This window comes from Melanerpes formicivorus, unplaced genomic scaffold (assembly GCF_026170545.1).
Source record: "Melanerpes formicivorus ecotype bairdi unplaced genomic scaffold, bMelFor1.0.p_v2 SCAF_55, whole genome shotgun sequence".
Lineage (NCBI taxonomy): Eukaryota > Metazoa > Chordata > Aves > Piciformes > Picidae > Melanerpes > Melanerpes formicivorus.
Genome location: NW_027142407.1, coordinates 2,811,739 through 2,824,631, shown reverse-complemented (window position 1 = coordinate 2,824,631; position 12,893 = coordinate 2,811,739).

Below are 12,893 nucleotides of genomic sequence, written 5' to 3'. Positions count from 1 at the left end.
GAATTTTACTGCAGAAAACCCCCACCAAAACTCAAAACAGAACCCACGTGCTGGGGAGTACAAAAGAGAAGCATTAAGGAGTCGGTTAAAACTGCTATGGGACCTAATACCACATGGTGGGACAAGACTTTTCTGTCACTAGAAGAACTAAAGGAAGTCTGTTTTTTAGCAGTACTTGATAGGTACTGGAGACAAGAATTTAGTCACACTTCACATGTATTCTTCAGGAATGTCTTTGTTTAGTTTAATATAACTGATTTCAGTTGTGAAGAAGCAGAACCGATACCTGAATGGGACAAAAGAAATCTCAACAGAAACCTGAAACAGGCTTTACATTTTATGGGTTTGACTTTATGGCTCCTATGAGAAATAAATCATGCTTCTGTGAAGAATGACCTAACCCAATCTCTTTGATTGGAACTGCAAAAGTGGAATGGAATGCAGTGGATGAAAAACATAGATCTTGCAAGTGTAGTTGGGGTTTCTTAAATTTTTATATCTGTCTCCTAAATTTTTTATATATTTCCTTTGAGCTTCATTTTTTGACAATTTATTTCCATTTACCAGCACCCCAGTGCTATTGCTTGGTGAGAACTACCAGATTGATCTACCATTTCTAAATGCCAGTGTATAAGTAAAGAGCCACATACAGTGCAGGGGAAATTCACATCAGCCCTGCTGTTCAAGATAAGTTCTGTAAACTGTATGTAGGTGAGATAAACACCAGGAGTGTGAATAATTATGGTAGGGTTAAATAGGAGTTTCTGCTAGCTGGAAAATAGGGTGAACAGATGCTCTCAGTGTTAAGATGATTAATTTTCATAGTGGTGGATGATAAACTGAGGGCACCTTGTGACTTAGGCTGTATGAGACATGACACATTCATAAAATGCAACTGCAAGACAGGACAATGCTGTATGAATGGAGGAAAAGATCAGGTGACCTAAACTGGGTGTAATTTCATTTTTCCTTGGGAAGAGATAGGGATTAGATGACTATATGAAGTCCAGTTGGGACTCTATAAATAATTTCTGTTGTTTTCTGTGACTTTTATAGGGAAGGTCAGAAAAGTGCTTTATCTGCAAATTTCTGGTTTTGACTGTGCATGTCATGTTCCTTCTCTTGAGGAACCCTAACACTTTCACTGGGGACCAGATCTATTGTCTTCTGTTGCTAGTACTTTATACAGTTCTGAACACTGGGATGTAAGTGCTGCTAATGAATTTACATGGGATATTATCCATTAATAAATTCAGTGGTAGAGTATCACAACTGCGTATACTGAAAACAACATGTTCAAGTTGAACAAGCCAAGATAAACATAGTGGTGCTCTTATCCAGTTCATTGTGATCCAAAATGAAATGTTTGTGTTCTGGCACATTGTCCTACCTTGTTAAATCTGCAATATTGCCGCTCAAGACTCTTAAAATATCTGTGAGACTCCTTTTTCCTGAGTAGACCCCTTGTGAAGCCACATGAGATTTTCCAGCATTCTGGTTTTTCCTTTTTTCTAAGTCAAGAGGGTAGTTCACCAGAAAGCTGTACACAGTGGTACATGTAGTAAAGAGGGGAATTATCTTGAGCAAATGTAATGCTTTTTAGATGTCAGTACAAAACAGTGTTACTACATTTGACATTGTTTTTCCAAGTAGCATATGCTTCTGCTCAGCACTGCCCCATTCATGCCTAAAAGAAGGGATGGTTTGCACCAAAAAAAACCCCCAGATTGAGTTATTACAGTGGAGACAGTGAATTTAGTACCACAGAAATGAGGATTCAGGCTTGCATGTGGCAAAAATACTCTGTTTTGCTAGGTGGAGTAAACATTCGTGAGGGATATGAGTGCCTTGCCCCAAGGATGTAAGCCATTTACACTCCGAGCTGGGAAAGAAGTTTGTGCTGATCATTGATCTCAGCCACTCTGCCAGTTTCTGTGTGTAAATTACATCTGCTAAAACAGTGACACTGCTCATGTGTTTTGACTGGGACAGGTGCCTCAAGTGATTTATCCAAGACTGGACTGAGAACAGTCTGGGATTGGGAATAGCCCTAACAAGCATCATCATCTGGGTATGGAATCACAGGGCACAAACCACAAGCTCATGGTGGTGTGGGGGGCAGAGATCCAGGACACTTTTCTCTCCTGTTTTCCTTCCGCTTAGTCACGCATACATGTGACTCCCAATTTGACCCCTGGAACAGGCTGGCCCAAGAGGTGGTGGAGTCTGTCCTCATTCAGTTGTATTCAAAAGCTGCCTAGATATGTTGCTGGGCAACATTCTCTAGGTGACCCTGCTTGATCAGGGAAACTGGACAAGATGACCTCCAGAGATCCATTCTAGCCTCAGCTGTTCTGTGATTTGCTGCCTGCATCCAGCCCAGAGCAACAACGTAAGGTGAAATTTGGCAACTAGAAGGAATTCAGAACTGGCTTTTATTTACAGCTTCTCAAATTTGAAAATTGTCAGCAGAAATCTCAACATGGTGTGGTGTTATAGTAGTAGAAGTGAAATTGACCCTGATTAAGGGGTACCTGTGTAATCACATGCTCCTGGGAGTAGAAAAGAGACATAACTGGAAAACTTGGGTCTACTTCCCAAGCTCATCTTTAAGTCAAAAGGAGCATCAGCATGGGTTTTTTTGATGATGTTGGCTCAGTTCTAGTGGCTGATTGTCAAATGTGCAAAGAGGGGGAATCACGTGTTCCCTTACCTTGTGCTTTTGTTTCTCATGGTCTGTGTCGCTTTACAGTGCTCTCTTTTGAGAGCTGCTTCTGTGATAGCAAGGAGGCACCTTGAGTCCTCCGACCGAACTCCTGCCTCTCAGTTTGTCTCTGCCTCTGGTAGAAGGCATGATCCTACTCCAAAGAAGTCTCTTGTCCAGAGATAAACTTAGCTCCTACCCCTTTTATGCTGTGTATTAAACTCTGTACAGCCTGGTCTTGTCTCTGTGGAATTGCATCTGTAACATAACTGCGTGAATTGATACCAGATCAGGACAATCCAGACTTTACTCTTGGGAATCATGCATGGAGGGGACCCTATAACAAATGGTGTCATGGCAGAGAATAAACCCAAATAAATATATGCTCGCCGTACTGTTGTTTGTGAGGGTTTTCATGTGTTCTTGTTTTGGTTTCGGGGTTAGCTTTATTGGGTTTGTGGTGGTGTTGTGGTTACTGGTTTGTTGTTTTACCACAGTTACAGATGAGGTGCTGGGCTGGATGGATTTTTCTGGTTTAATACAATGCTGACCATCCTCAGTAATGTTCCTAATATTCCAAAAGTACAACGGTACCAAGAAAAACAATGTTTGCTTCTTCAGTAACATTTCCTAGCTGTGGTGATCAGCACTAGACAATTTATTCTTTTGTTAACAGATATCTACAATCTCAGAGGCAATTTCACATAGTTTTTGGCTGTAGGCAAAGCTCCCCTCTTTGGAGGGTAAAGGAGAATGTATGGGGCTTGCTCTTTCTTTCTCTTGCGCTGATGTGGGCTGAGGAAAAATTTGCACATAAATCCTAGGTAAAACCTTGACCACTGGAGGGAAATGATGCATGTTTACTGGTGTTCAAGTTTAAACGTACAGATTTATTTGCATATGGACGGTTAAATATATGCACTGCTGTCAGGGTGTAAATTTACTCCATTTACTACGTGTAAGTATATACATGTTTGGTCTCTTAAATAGATACGTATCTATTCTATTCTATTCTGACTGAATGGGCTGCCCAGGGAGGTGGTGGAGTCACTGGAGGTGTTTAGGAAGAGGCTTGATGGGGTACTTGGTGCCATGGTTTAGTTGATTAGATGGTGTTGGGTGATAGGTTGGAATCAATGATCTCAAAGGTCTCTCCCAACCTGGTTAATTCTATTCTATTCTATATCCCTGCTGGAGAAGTGTTTATACATGTGTGTATACATTTCTACGATCGCATATGCACACCTTATACATGCAAGTATGTGTAAAGCAAGAACTTGTAATTTCCCAGCATATGTAATGCTTAAAAACACAGACAAATTAATCTCTTTCCTGGGTAGGAGGAATAATGAAGGTGGAAAAGGTGCTGTCTGTGGAATATGGATCACCAAAACAAAGTTTCATAGAATATGTCCCCTCTCTTTCATTACCATTTAAAAATGTACATAGTTTTTCCTCAGAAAAAGGTGCATATTTCTAAAAGTAGTTTCCAAGCTTCTTAAATGCTACTATTTCTTATTTCACTCTTCAAAGAACAGCAGCCACACTATCCTTCTTTTCAACTTCAAACTGTGCTGCTCTCTTGGTCCAGCACTGCGAGGATGCTTTGAACCTGAGGAGAGAATCTAGCTGCTTTTTTTGGAACCCTGAGAAGTGCTGCAATTAGCATTTCCCTTTCACCCGGATCACCCTTCCTGACTTTTGTAAAAGTGCAATAGTAGTAAACATATATTTACACATAGGTGGTTCCTTAGGGTCAGCAGAGATGGGTATCTTTCATTCATACTTTCCAGGATTCTTTTGATGCTGTTATTGGACCTTTAGACAGACACTGTGGTATCTATGAAACTTTTCACATGCTGCTCACATTGTGTGGGACAAGTGTGAATTGATTTTCGTTTCCTTTCAGGGATAACTTTATTCTGCACCAAGTGAAAAGACTTGGTGAATGTTGGAGGAGGGAGCCACAAGTCATATTAATCTTGCTTGCTACACAACCATTCCCATTTGTTGCTCTTATCCTTGCTGGCCCACCTTGGCTGCAGCAGTGTGAACTCTGAATGCCAACAAGACACTGTGTGAATTCAAGCAAAGTTGGGCTCACTAGTTACCTCCTGCTTCATACTTGCACTTTGCACTGGGTGATTTCAGGGCAAAGGATCAGTGGCTGTAATCTAGATATGTTCCTAACTGAGGCCTTAAAGGGTGGAAGCACTGAAGCGGGAAGCAGAGGAAGTATGCTTCTGCTTTTCCTCTGACTATAAATAGCCAGGTCATCAGTACAAACGTTGTGGCTGTCTGGCATCAGCTTTTCTAAGTGATTTGTGGAACACCGCTGCGCGCTCTGAAGAGCACTTTTTCCCCCCTCACCTTTTTTCCCTAGAAATTGGCTCATGCCACCTCCATGTGAAATGTGGGACATAATATAGGTAACTTCAAAGCCACTGTATTGGTTTCTGTTACCTGAAATACTTGGTGGTTGGGGTCTTGGCACCACCTTACTTGGTGGAGAGCCCTGGGGCCTCGAGTGGCTTTTTTAGAAAACCACTGCTGTGATCGCCTGTGTCCTGTAGGACGCTTAAACTCTGAAGTACTGACACAGCAGAATGGTGTTTCTAGTGCATGTACCTGAAATCAGCCAGTTTAAATGGGATGAGGATGTGCCATGTTATTGTGGAGCTGCTGTGACCTGTAAAAACATCTGTGGGAAACAAAGGTACTTAAAATGACCTCACCAAGGGAATGTCTACAAGTATGAAAACCTTAAGAAACAGACAGTTGTAAAGTAAACAATGCCTTCGTTTTCCTTGAATCTCTCTCTCTTTTTTTTTTTTTTTTTTTTTTTTTTTTTTTTTTTTTTTTTTTTTTTTTTCCCCCAGTGTTTCTCCCAGCAATTAAATATTTCCTGGTCTATAAACACCTCCATGTTTACAGCACACTTTTTAAAAGCGGTGACTTGTTCAAATATCCTGTGGTAAAAGCAAACCCTTCAAGTGTAAAGGATGCATTTATGGAAATTGCTTCAATAAAGCTTCCCTTTCTACCCTTGTCCTACTCTGTTCCAGCCCATGCACAAAGCAGGGGCTTGCTGTTTCTCTGTAGTAATGTGAATTTTGTTGGTGATAAATATAAGCAGGTTAACAACTAACATCAAAGGCTCACCAGATTAAAGTAAAAGGAAGATGAGATTTTCAAGAGCTTGGATAAACAAGAAGGTTGAGCCTCTCAATTATCTTTAAAAGCTCTTTAATACAAGCCTTGGTAGGCTTAAATGAACAGAGGAACAAACATGTCTGCTCTGCGTGCTAACCACAGCCCTTCTGGGTTGCTTACTGTAACTCAGCTAAAGGCTACATAAGGAATGAGAGATAAGGTAAATAAGTTTTCTTATAGAAGGAGATCATTAAGAAAAGGTGCCTCGTGCTTGATGTAATAAGAGGTGGAAGGAAAACTATGTATATCTTAATGGGCATAGCAGGTTCTGAGATGTACATGGCAATTACTAGTCATACTATTTGAATCTGAAAGGCCACCAGTTCAAAGGACTGCTTAGAATGGCTCAGGCTGGGAAGAGGAAGCTATTAAATCAGCTGCACTCCTCTGAATGTGTGTGGGTTTTTTTTTTCCCTTTCCTCATAGTCTTAGGACACTTCTTGAGAAGAGGAGGATGATGAAATTTCACAAGTGTTGCAAGAAGGATAAGATTTATATGTATTACTGTTGTAAAGATTTTTAGTCCTCTCTAAAAAGTTGGATTTGCCTCCTGTTAATGTGGTCAGAATGATAATAGGACAAGTGTACCACCTGCTTCTATGAGGTTAAGACAGTTTAAAACTGCACAGGCTGCCTTAGATACATACAAAATGCATAATTTCTAATCTTCTATCCACTGTTGTGCTGTCTCTGAGTGATAGAAAGAGGAGCAATATGAAATTTGAGATGATGTAAAAATAAATCTCAGGTCCTGAATTTGAGCAGTCATCACATATTGCTTATAATTGAGTTGAAAACACAAATGAGGTAAAGTGTGATTGCATTTGCAATTATAGGTGAGGTGTAAACAGTGTAGGTACTTTAGGAAAAAAAAGTCTACTTCAGTTCAAGTCCTGTGTCCATCTAGTTTCTGTGACAGAAAGGGTAATTAATCCTTCATACCTTATGCATTAAGAATACCCAAGGTTATCTTTTATTTCTGTGCCAACAGAATATGTGTTGGGTACTAGCTTTGTGTGTGTACAAAAATTTTGAAAGTATTTAGTCATGTATCACCTAAGATATGATGATCTACTGTTATAAAATGGTTACAAGGAAAGCAGGCTTGAGCACCTAAGGGTGACTGAGTTATCACAGGCCAGAAAGAAGTAATTTTATTAAGATAAAATGGCTTTCACTGGTGGGGTTGTCTGTGAGGTCAGTGAAACTCAATATAAATTGAGTGTGGAATGATGTAAGTACTGGGTATAAAACGGTTGCCATGAAGCAGAAGTCTCAAGTTTTACCACTTCCAAGTAGCTCACATGTTGCCAAGGTATTTCACTTACCAACTTAGAGTTGCACTTTGTTTGCTCCACAATATTACATGTATTTTCATTTCCCCCCCTCATTCTAAATATTTAAAGATTATGTTTTTTTGGTTGTCATGTTGTTGTTTCTCTTCCCAGTTAGTTGAACATGAGTGATCTCATGCCACTATTATGGAAGTGATTTGATCTGTTCAGTTGTTTGACATTACTCTTGTGCTTGATGTTATCATCTTCTAATGGTTTTAGTGGTTCTGAAAGGTTCTGCACGTGCGGAAGAAGTTCTTCACCATGAGAGTGGTGAAGCCCTGGAATGGGTTGTCCTGGGAGGTGGTTGAGTCCCCATCCCTGGAGGTGTTTAAGAGCAGGCTGGATGAGGCTCTGGCCAACCTAATCTAGTGTGGGGTGTCCCTGCCCATGGCAGGGGAGTTGGAACTAGATGGTCCTTGTGGTCCCTTCCAACCCTGACTGATACTATGATACTATGATATTTCAAAACACAACATTTTATAAAAAATAGCACTTGGTTATAGAGGAGATAAAAGTTTAAGGGGGGATGAGACAAAGAGGGTAGAATATGTGTAAGTGGCAACCTGGTATAGTATATTGGCTTGCAACCTGGAATTCCTTTTAGATTTTATATTCACTTTGTTCAAGTGATGTAAGCAGGGCTCCATGAGTATTTCTGTGTGAGAGCTCAAAACCTCCAAGACCTATGCACACTCTGCAAATTGTAATGCAGCATGCCGTCTTCTATGACATTTCATAGAGGGGTAAGTGTTGGCCTACTGCATACTGCTGTGCTGCATATTAGCATGACTTCATTTTCATTTGTAAAGCAATGCACAAAGATGATAGAAGGCTGGAGCACTTCTGCTATGAAGACAGGCTGAGAGAATTCACACTGTTCAGCCTGGAGAAGAGAAGGTTTCGGGGAGACCTTATAACTACATTTCAATATCTTAAGGGGACCTACAGGAAGGTTGGGGAAGGACTGATTAGAAGGACTTGAGATAATGGACAATAGTTTGAAAATGAAACAGGGTAGGTTTAGATAAGACATAAGGAGGAAGTTCTTTATAATGAGAGTGGAACAGGTTGCCTAGGGTGTGGATGAGGCCCTGTCTGTGAAGACACCCAACATGAGACTCGATGTGGGCCTGGGCATCATAGTCTAGTTGGAGGTGACCCTGTTCCCAGTGCAATCGGTTATCATAGTATCAGTCAGGGTTGGAAGGGACCACAAGGATCATCTAGTTCCAACCCCCCTGCCATGGGCAGGGACACCCCACAGTAGATCAGGCTGGCCAGAGCCTCATCCAGCCTGGGCTTAAACACCTCCAGGGATGGGGCCTCAACCACCTCCCAGGACAACCCATTCCAGTGCTTCACCACTCTCATGGGGAAGAACTTCCTCCTCACCTCCAGCCTGAATCTCCCCACTTCCAGCTTCATTCCATTCCCCCTAGTCCTATCACTATCTGAGATCCTGAGCAGTCCCCCCCCAGCCTTCTTGTAGGCCCCCTTCAGATACTGGAAAGCCTCAATTAGGTCACCTGGGAGCCTTCTCTTCTGCAGACTGAACAGCCCCAACTCCTTCAGTCTGTCCTCATAGGAGAGGTGCTCCAGCCCTCTGATCATCCTTGTGGCCCTTCTCTGGACACCTTCCAGCACCTCTATATCCTTCTTGTAATAGGGGCTCCAGAACTGGACACAGTACTCCAGGTGGGGTCTCATCAGAGCTGAGTAGAGGGGGAGAATCACCTCCCTTGCCCTGCTGGCCACACTTCTCCTGGTGCAGGATCTGATTGGCTTTCCGATCTTCACAGATTCTATCCTATAGCAACAGTTTACTTTCAGTTCTGTTACATATGTCTCTAGCTAGATTTGGAGGTAATACATTATTTTTTTAATTCCTTACTTTATATGTTAAGAAAAAATTCCACAATTCGTTGGTCTCACGAGAGACTGTGTTATTATTTCCTGTTAGGATGTTGAAATGCTGAATGTTTCCCCTGGATGGCAACTGTAGTGCTAGTGGAACTTGCAAAAACATACTAGAGACTTCTCACAGGTACTTAAAGGATGCTATCATACACCACATCTTCTTGCCTTTTATCTTTTGTTGATCTTGCAGGGATCCTAACAAAGCTCTGTATGCAGCAAATGTTAAGTAGAAGCTGTTGGCTGCTTCATCTAGTGTCCCCAACACAAGGTCCATTTTAGCAGGCTGTTCTCACTTCATTGCCATTAAAGTGTTGTTGCTATGGTGAATTAGAAAACTGCTGGCTGTTAATTTGATGCTGAACTATTTCAATGAGTGGGGGTTTACCCACATAACTTCTAATAATGTAGAGTTACAGACTCTTGTTTCCCATGCAGAAAGCTCTGTCGTTTCCAGCAGCCTTTGAAACAGCTGTAGAGAGATCCTATGTCACTGTCATGCCAACCAAATGGAAGGTTTTTTACTTAATGAGGAGAAATAATTCAGAGACCTGCCCAGCTGGAAGAGGAGTGAAAAATACCTCATTCTATATTTTCATGGTCATTAGGGTTCCACACAATTATTAATGAGAAATTAACTAAAAATTACAAAATAAGCAGGTAAAGTAGCTGCAATTTGGTTTCCATGTGAGCCTACTCCATTCGAATTTCTGTTGCCAAATCAGAAAAATAAAGGTAAAACCCCACTAGAATTTTTTCCACTTTTCATGGTCTTGAAAGCACCAAATTTCATGTCAGTCATGTGCTAGTGAGGGCAGCTTGCAAGCAGTGAGAAAATATGAGGACTATTTTGCAATTTATGCAGAAAGCTAGTCCTACCTGTGCCCCCCTATTTTGTGGAAGAGCAGCTCCTTTTTTTTTCTGCAGCTCTATCCTTCAGTTAGTGGTGATCACAAGGCTCTGGGCATGTGGGGTAGGAGGCAACTGAAGAAGTAGAGAAGGAGAAGTGCTATTCACCTTCCTGAGAGAAGGAAATTGTGAAGAGAGGATATGGCCCAAGATCTTGCTGTATTTTCAATGAAACACTGCCTGCAAGGATCAGAGTATGACTGGGAAGGTAGAGCCCAGCTGTGATATTTTTTCACAGAGAGAGTTCTCAAACACTGGTCTGCCCAGGACAGGGGTGGAGTCACCATCTCTGGTGGTGGTTAAGCAACATGTGGACCTGGTGCATAGGGACGTGGCTTAGCGTTGACCCTGCAGTGCTTGGTTGAGGGTTGGACTGTGTGATTTTTGAGGTCTCTTCCAGTCAGATGTTTTCTGCCATTCTGTATAAACTGTGAGACTTAATTATCTCTGGCAATGGGACTCTTGTCCAAGTTAACAGGAGGTGTAAGGAGCATCTCCCTACCTTGTTTCAACTGCCACAATGGGTATCATACGTTACAAAAGAGATGGCGCAGATGCTTTAAGTTACAGAGTAGAGACTGCCACTCAGACACATGTCACACTTCAGGAAAAGAGAAACTTCAGCCTTGCCTTTTCTTATCATTGAAAAGCATTGACAGCTTGGCAGCTTCTGAGACACTGTATGTTTAAATGACAAATATTCATACTAGTTGAAAGTGAACCCTGCTTAGCAGAAATTGGCAATGTTTTGTTATTTCCTTCTCTCATTTATAACAGGGTAGTAGATAATTTTTGTTCATTAGATTTGATAGCAATTAGGCATGGAGACTAAATTGCCTTAGCCTCTTCTCATCTCAGAGCTGTCCCAGGTATTCTGCCTTATAGCTCCTTAGTAATGCCAGCTGTGGTACATCAATGCAGTGTTGAAAGGTGAAAGTTTGGAAAGAAAAAAAAGGGGGGGGGGCCCGCAATTTTTACTGTAGGAATGCAAGCACCACCTTTTGCTCATTTCTCTTGCTGACATCTTACTCTTTTTTGTTGTGACTATCCAGCATGTGGGAGCATTCACAGTAATCCAGGCAAAATAAAAGTCAGAGAAGCCCTGAACACTTAGGCTATTTGAGCTTTGCTTCTCTCTAGTAGACTGTACGCTATAGAGAAATGTGCATGGTTGCAATCGCCTGTCTGTCACAAGGGCTAAAAAGCTGAAAGCTTTCTTTTAGTATCATAAATAAATACTTCCAGTCTGTTTCCACATTTATTTATCATATCCTCAGGTAGATTGCTTTTGCCACTCTCCATAGCATCATGAATAATACTTTATTGCTACATTATTCTCAACAAGGAACCAGTGCAAACCGCTATCTTGCTAATATGTATGTTTAAGAAATATGCTTTCATACAAGTGTGAGAGTTTGTTTCAGTTTGAGTTCCTTGCTGTCTCAAGAGGCAGAGTCCTGTGGCATGACTGTCTGATATATGATGCTGTGTGGAAATGCAAAATGAAAGAAAACATTTTTACCATACAAAGTTGAATTTCTGAATTTCAATTAACAGCTTTTTTTTTTTTTTTTTTCCCCCTGTCTTGGAATGTGTAGATCTGAAGTTTATGAAGATTAATTTGTATCTTTGCAGCACTTGGAAAGCTGAATTGTTTCACCTGCTGTCTAAATATTAAGAACAAAACAGCATTATTGTTGTCTGTGTTGTCACTCCACAGTAAACAGTATAGCGAAAGGATGAGATGAGTCCCAATTATTTCAAGATCACTGTGTAAATTGAGTAAAAAGCAATTCACAGTTAAGCTGCTCATTTTATTGGTGTAATTTAATTACATCACAGATATTAAAGGCCTTTACTGCAAATCCCAAAGACCCCAGTGCCAAAACCAATGTCATATTGCCCATCGGTATATGCCCAGGAGAGATCAAATTTGCAGATATTGATGACCTCATCTTAAAGCAGTGATGTGGGTGTCTTGTTTCAGGGCTCTTCCTTTTTCTACTCTAGAGAAGGATGTCTTTTTCACTTCATTTAGAAAGTTTTGGAATCGTTTGCACAGGATGTTACACTCACATTTTATTCCAACAAATTGCATGAAATATGAAGAAATTGAGGGTAAGAAAAATGTCTTTCATTTTGATATTGAGAAAACAGATGCAGCAAATAATGTATGCACTATGGAAAGGCAATTCTAACAGCTAGATAGTGTTTGTCTTTAGTAGCTTGCCACATTAAAAAGGTCATGCTGTGCACAGGCGCAGCTGCATCGCTACCAATGAATGGAAGGTTGCAGTTGATGGTACATAAGTGCAACTAGAGTCTCAAAGGGATGAACCCTGAAAGAAGACACCCTACGAATTATCAAGCCTAAAGGGAAGACATTGGCTTTGCTTTTCCTTTGGTAGCTTTTAGAAAAATATTTTTTGGAATAGAATTGGCATCAGGAAAGATATTTTTCTGACTCTGGGTGCTTTGTTGAGAGCAGGATGAGGACAGCAATATTGCTACACGTTATGGCAATGTGAATGTATTACCAATTGTGAGCTTCATAAAGCATGAGCCAAGCATCATAAAATCCTGACACCGCTTCAGATATTCTCAGCTTCTGAAAAAATTCACACATGTTCTGTTCCTAACGCTTTCTGTTGAAAGCTTTCACTTGACTGTGGGATCTTTAGGAAAGAAATAATGAAAGACTGCAAATATTCTTGTGTGAATTGGTAGAGCTGTTTGTAATAAAGCACCAAGGACTAGCTCACTAAATTAGGTTATTTGTCCTTTATTTTCATTTTAACTACGGTGTTAGGTCAGAA